The sequence below is a fragment of the Tuber melanosporum genome (genome assembly GCF_000151645.1).
Source record: "Tuber melanosporum whole genome shotgun sequence assembly, scaffold_114, strain Mel28".
Taxonomy (NCBI): Eukaryota; Fungi; Ascomycota; class Pezizomycetes; order Pezizales; family Tuberaceae; genus Tuber; species Tuber melanosporum.
This window is the reverse complement of record NW_003298771.1, coordinates 186,733-193,412: the sequence shown is the minus strand read 5'-3', so window position 1 is coordinate 193,412 and position 6,680 is coordinate 186,733.

The following is a 6,680-nucleotide window of genomic DNA, read 5'->3' as shown; positions in this document are numbered from 1 at the left end:
AACTAAAGCCGGGCTTGGAGGTGTACTGAGGAACCAAGAAGTAACCGTTCAACCAAGTATATCGGAATACTGTCTGTCGGAGTCCGCCTCTTCTATCATAGAAACAGGCTGTCTTTAAATGCATAAATCTGTTCATGTCTAGCATGAACGAAACTAATCAAAGGTATCAATTGATACACTTTGGTAAAACTAATTAAGTATCAAAGTGATACTTAAAGCAAAACATAAAACAAAACCAAGTATCAAACGATACTTAAAACAAACCAAGTATCCAAGCGATACTTAAAACAAAACATAAAACAAAAACCAATAACTGAGTACCCATCCCGGTTACAGAGATTCTATGTTGTTACCTGGTACCTTTTGTTGTACTAACAACCTGGGATTAGGTCTCCGGCATCAAACCAGCAGCAGATTGTTGTATGCTACTTACCGACCTACAAGAGAATCCTCTAGGATGTAATTGACTGAATAACCTCTCCCCATTTATTGGCCTCCAGAAGCTTTACTATTCGCAATATTACTGTATTTGATTGATTATGCAAAAGAGGGAGCAATTTATGAGAGCGGGTAAATGATACCTACTACAATAGATATAGTAGCTTGCTAGCAAATAATTAGATTATACCGATAGTGAGGCATCATTCTAACTTATATTAGAATTTCATTAGGGGTTTCTGTCAGGACAGAAGGCATCAGAACCTTTAAGGACCTAGGTACTTATTCAGATTTTTTCTTCCTTGTTAGGTCCCAACAACAAACAAATTTGTCCAACAGGTTTTCTCTTTTCGTAAAATACTATTAGACAACTCCCCTACTGAAATGCTAGAGTAGTTTGGCTCTCGGAGTTAATTCCACTCCTGCCACCAAAGACCTATGGGCTGGAAATTATTATACTCAGACCTTCATGGGAGAGTATTCTTGGAAATCATGTAGCAGTAATTCCTTCTAGAAGCTGCAGGTGTAATTTTGTACTCACATTAGGAGAATGGTATTGCCTTACTCCATGTAAGTATCAAGAAGCTCATCTTTTACAAGTAATCTATAAATTGACTAGGCTTTAGTATTGGTTTGCAGCTAGGTAGAGTAGAATCGATTTATGAATGAGTAGAGAATTGTTCTATAAACATGATATGACTGGTTGGATATCCTACCTACAAGCGAGGATGGAGGCTATATATAAGGAAATACATGACTGCCAACCCAGCATGGGTGGCTATTAACCTAATCAATCTTACGACTTCTCTTATGACATCTCTAACAGCTGTGAAGACACATCACCCATGCGGTGAGGACAGGGTTGCATCTGCCGGTTTCAACACACTCCCCAATTGAGGATTGAATAGATATAAACATACGAAAAAGTGTGAAACCTAAGGGAAACAACTAGAAAAAGAGGTGGGAACAAAGGTAGGAAAGGCGATCGTCCTGAAGGGTTTTTGTGAACAGGTCAGCAGGATTTTCCTTTCCACTGATGAACTCTAACTCAAAGTGTCCCTGTTCATACCTTTCTCTAATGAAGTGGTAATGCACGTTAATGTACTTCGAATATTGATGGAGTGAGGCATTGCACGTAAGAAAGTGGGAACTAAGGTTGTAGTTATAGAGGACCGGTTTAATGCTGGCATTGGTCAAACGCATTTCGACAAGCAGACTTTGTACTCATGTGAGTGATTGTGAAGGAGAGGTGAGAGCAATATACTCAGCCTCTGTTGTGGAGAGTGCTACCACTCCCTGTTTGGTACAGTTCCAAGCGGTTGGGCATCCAGCAAAGAACGTGACAGATCCTGAAAAACTTCGGCAATCACTGAGGGTGTTGGCATATGAGGAATCACTGTATACACCAAGTATGCTGTGGGTCTTTTTCTTTGGATGGTGGTAGGTGAGCCTGTAGTGTAGTATATGTGCTAGATAACAAAGTATGTTCTTGACCATACGCATATGTGACTCGGAAGGATTGGACAGGAACTGGGATGGGCAGCAGACACTAAACAGAATGTCAGGCCTAGTAATAATGGCAGTATATAAGAGGCTACCAATTGCTGATTAGTACTCTTTGGGGTCCGTGGCAGGTTCATGTTCGTCGCGCTTCAGTGGAGGTTCCGATGGTGACAATGGAGTGACAAGCGGCTTCGCTCCTGAAGGGAGGTATTTCTTGATTATCCGGTGAAGGTAAGTGGTTTGGGAACGGAACACAGATATATTAGTCCATGTAAGCTCAATGGAGAGAGGTGGCCGGGGCTTTTCCAAGTTGTTCACTGTAAAGTGAGTTCCCAACCAACTGGTGAATACATGGTCTTCTTTGGCGACAAGGAGTAAGTCGTCAACATGAACTCCAAGGAATACATGACGCTGATGATTAATATAGAGTCCAGGGTTAGCTATCAATGGCTGAAATCCTTGCTTTCTGAATACTGTCGCCAATGTCATATTCTAACCGTGTGCTGGCTGCTTTAGACCACATATACTCTTTTAAAGGTGAAGAACCTTCCCACTTGGTACTATAACCATGGTGGGCAATTTGATGTAAATCCTCTCCTCCCGTAGAGCATTCTGATAAACAGATTCAATGTCGTATTGAACAGTGTGGAGATTATCCTGTATTACATAGGCGAGAAGGATGCATAGAGTATCGGTTCGTACCACAGCAGAGAATGTCTCATCATAGTCGATCCCTAGTATCTGTCTGAATCTACAGGCAGTAACTCTTGCCTTAAATTTTACTAAATTACCATGTTCATCACCCTTCTTTCTTAGCACCCATTTTGTATCAGCAATCCTCTTGCTCTTAGGTGGTGCTGTTGGCTCCCACGTTCTGTACTTCTCTAGTGACTCAATTTCCTTTTCCATTGCACTACTCCATTCTCCTGACTCAGAATTACTGAGTGCAGCAGAGACAGTAGGTTCATTCTCATCGGCGCACCCAAGGAGGGCAACTTTACCCCACTTCCCAAGTCTCGAAGGGGCTTTAACCATTCGACCATGGCGTGTACGGAACTCAGCGTAAGGCAGTGGCTTACAAATGATTACCTCTTCAGAAGTGTCATTCCTGATATCTGTAATGGATGTTTCTGGTACTGATGCAGCTAAAGGAATACCCTGCTTGAGAGTTGGTAATCCAGGTAGTTGTGATAGAAGTATCCCAGGTGTACATGAGAGAACAATTTATGGAGGAGTCATAGACTCCAGTGAGGATGGTTCAGGTAGAGCGGAGTCAAACAGATTTGGGTAGTGATCGTGGATCTCTGCAATGGATGCAGGTGCATAGAGAACCATAGATGAAGTAGAATTCGAGGCTGTATCGTCCGGTGCGGGGAGTCGAATAGCCTGCGGTTCCATAATAGAAGTATCAATAGTTATCGCATTAGCAGGTGGCATCACAACTCTCTCTTTGAAGTCACCCGATATAGCCACTCGCCGGAGCGAAGGAATCCAGAAGCGATAGTGATTCTGCTGTTGGCCATATCCTACAGGAAATCCTTCTGCACTGCGTGCTAGTAGTTTTCCTCTTGTTCTTCATCTCTCTTCTGGGACAAAGACTTGTGCTGGAGATCCAAATGGCCGCAGGTGTCCAAGATCTGACATCTCTCATGTAAGAACTTCATGTGGTGATTTGTTATTTAGGATGGCACGCGGCATTCGATTTCTTCTATAAATAGTATAGGTAAGTGCTTCCCCCCATGGGCTTAAGGGTAAGCCAGAGTTGAAGAGCAGAGTGCGTGCTGACAGGGTCACTGAGCAGTTGAATCACTATGCCATTTCATGCATTTCATGGATGTGAGCGATACTTAACTCGTGTCTCTCACCAAGCTTGGCTAATTCATCTTCAAACCACTTAGAGGATAGCTCTCCTGCATTGTCGGTTTGCACAACCTTAACCTTCGTATCGTACTAACATGCAGCCAGTTTTAACTTGTCGAGCAGGGCTTTGGGAGCTTCATCTCTAGTTTTGAGAAAGCGAACCTAGGCTGGGTGTATATTCACGTTGATTGCGGATATGAAGTACTTGGTTCCCTCCAGGGTGTCTACACTAAATGGGCTGCAAATATCACTATGGACAGTGTGGTATGGAGTAGTACTAACTGTAGTTTGAGCTATAGGTATAGTTCTTCTATACTTACCTTTGCTGCAGGTGTTACAGTCGAATGTCCTATTTACTGATGGTACAACAGGAAGCCTATTGGTATGTGTACGTAAGGTCGTGATGGCTGATAGAGGTAAATGAGCTAACTTTCAATGTAGCTGCATAACGCTTACATTAACGATCACTGAGGGCATGCGTATGATTTCCAAACCAGAATAAGGAATCGTCTCGAGTACTGTATTCTCATTAACAGTAATGGTGGTTCCTATTGCATCACCAGTCTTGTATGCTCCTGCCTCGGCTATTCGACACTATAAGAGAAGAGAAAACCGTAGAGCTGGAACTAGGAAGGTGTTGTGCAGGCTAATGTGCTGCGTCCTGCTATCCGTTAGAAGGGCTTTGAAACTTGCAGTGCTAATGGCAGTGGCCTGCAGTTGCTTACCATTTCCTATGGTAACCGTTGCGTTTGTTGGCCTTGAACCAGTTATTTGGCTAGTATCTGGTGTCATGTGGCTACTCGCACCACTATCCAGGATCCAGGGATCTGGTAGGAATTCACCTTCGGTAGTTGGAAATACGTACCCTTTATTCTTGCCAGCCAAAGCTGCCACTGTAGAAGCACCTCCTGTTGTGTCCCTTTTTCGAGTACGGCAATCTGCGGCGAGATGACCAATTCCTCGAAACCCTTTTGACTTGCAAAACGAACAAATCTTGTCTTCTTTCCTTCTTCCTCCATCCTTTCGGTTAGTACTTGCTACTGCAAAGGCGGTATTTGTGTCAGCCGACTTTTCCACATGACAGAGGCCTAGTAACCTGGTACATACTTCATTGTATGTCGCTGTCTCTTTCGTAGTGAGATTATCAACCACGTTGACAAAAGTGTTAGGAAGTGAGGTAATGAAGAAGACCCCTTTTACGACCTCACTGTTGGCTAACGGGAGAAGTACTGCTTCAAGAGTGTCCTTGGGTGTGGAATCAGTGTTTCTGGACCGGGAAGTGGCCGCAGATGTTCGCTCTAGTAAGCGTGGCCAGAGCTCATCATATTTTTCAATATGGGTAGCAATTTCGTGTTTATTGCTGCAGCAAAGAGTTATGATACTCTTCTGAAGAGAGTGGAGACTAGTCGCAGTCTTCCTGTCGAACCTTTCTTCCAATTTTGCCCAATCAGTAGGTGCGTCGGGGGCTGTGGAGATCGGTGGCATTAGGCCATGGTCGATGTTGAGAAGTATGAAGCCTTTTGCGTGCTGGGATAGACGCCCCAAGAGGCTTCAGCAGTGGTATCAGTACCATTGAGTTTCGGAGTTTTACCCGTCACGACATCCCATACACGCATAATATCTAGCAAGGTCATTGCCATTGATTTCCATGTGTGATAGTTCGTTGCCCCACGCAACTTCTCAATTTGCGGGATGTTGAGGGACTTGGAGTCTTCCGCCATTGTAGCTGGAAGGTGGTTTTGGATGTGGGAAGCGGAGATGCTTGTCTTCGGACAAGATGTGTATGGGTCAGAGTGCTGAATCCAGGATCACAACCTGTTGGTTTGTGGCTAGGCAAAATAGAATTGATTCATGAATGAGTAGAGGCTTGTTCTATAAACATGATACAACTGGTTCGATGTCCCACTTACGAGCCAGGATGGAAGCTATATATAAGAAAATACATCACTGCCAAGCCAACATAGGTGGCTATTAACTTAATCAACCTTACGACATCTCTTACGACATCCGTAACAGCCATGAGGACACATCACCCGTCCAGTGAGGACAGGGTTGCATCTGCCGGTTTCAACACCATCGTACGAACCGAGATATATACCCAGCAGGCTCTGAAGCGTCTAGATACAAATAATAAGTACCTGACAAGCTTTGTCTTTGGCACGATTCTACTTGGAATTGGGACGGTATGGTTTCAGATCTATTTTTGTAGTCCATGCTAATACATCTAGGCGATGTTCAAATTCTATTACTATGATGACAATCAAAAGAAAGAAATGAAGACTTACATCCAAGACGTAGTAGGAAACTTGGAGTCGAACATGGAAAGGATGGATCAGAAGATGGGAAACTTGGAGTCGAAGATGGATCAGAAGATGGATGAGATTGTTCCCTATCTGCACGCGAACAAATGGTGGTGGTAGTGTTTCTTTATGTTTTTGCATTTATGGCTTTACCAGATAGATGTTATTGGTATCAATTGATCTTTTTTTCCCACTAGTTAACCATGAAAGCTGAATTGTCTCTTCTAAGATTATTCTTTTAATATTCTTGTCAAGGGGTATGATACAATGGTGCCGGGGGATGTGTTTCCATGTGAGGCAAGGGTTGTTTTGATTGCTGTAGATGCAAACATAATGCTGAAGTGACCAGTTTAACTAGAAAAGTAATGGTCTATCTGACACTTTGGACTCCAGTGCTGCTTTTAACAATTACTTCATGGAATCCCCCGAACCTTGTGACCAGCCACATGGTTGTCACTCTAATGCCTGGGCACTATATCTTTCCATAGATGCGATTTCTATGCTCTAGTAAAATGTCATCTTTGGTCAAAAACAACGCGTACAAGAGAAGGATTGGTTAGGATGAATAAAAAGGGAAAG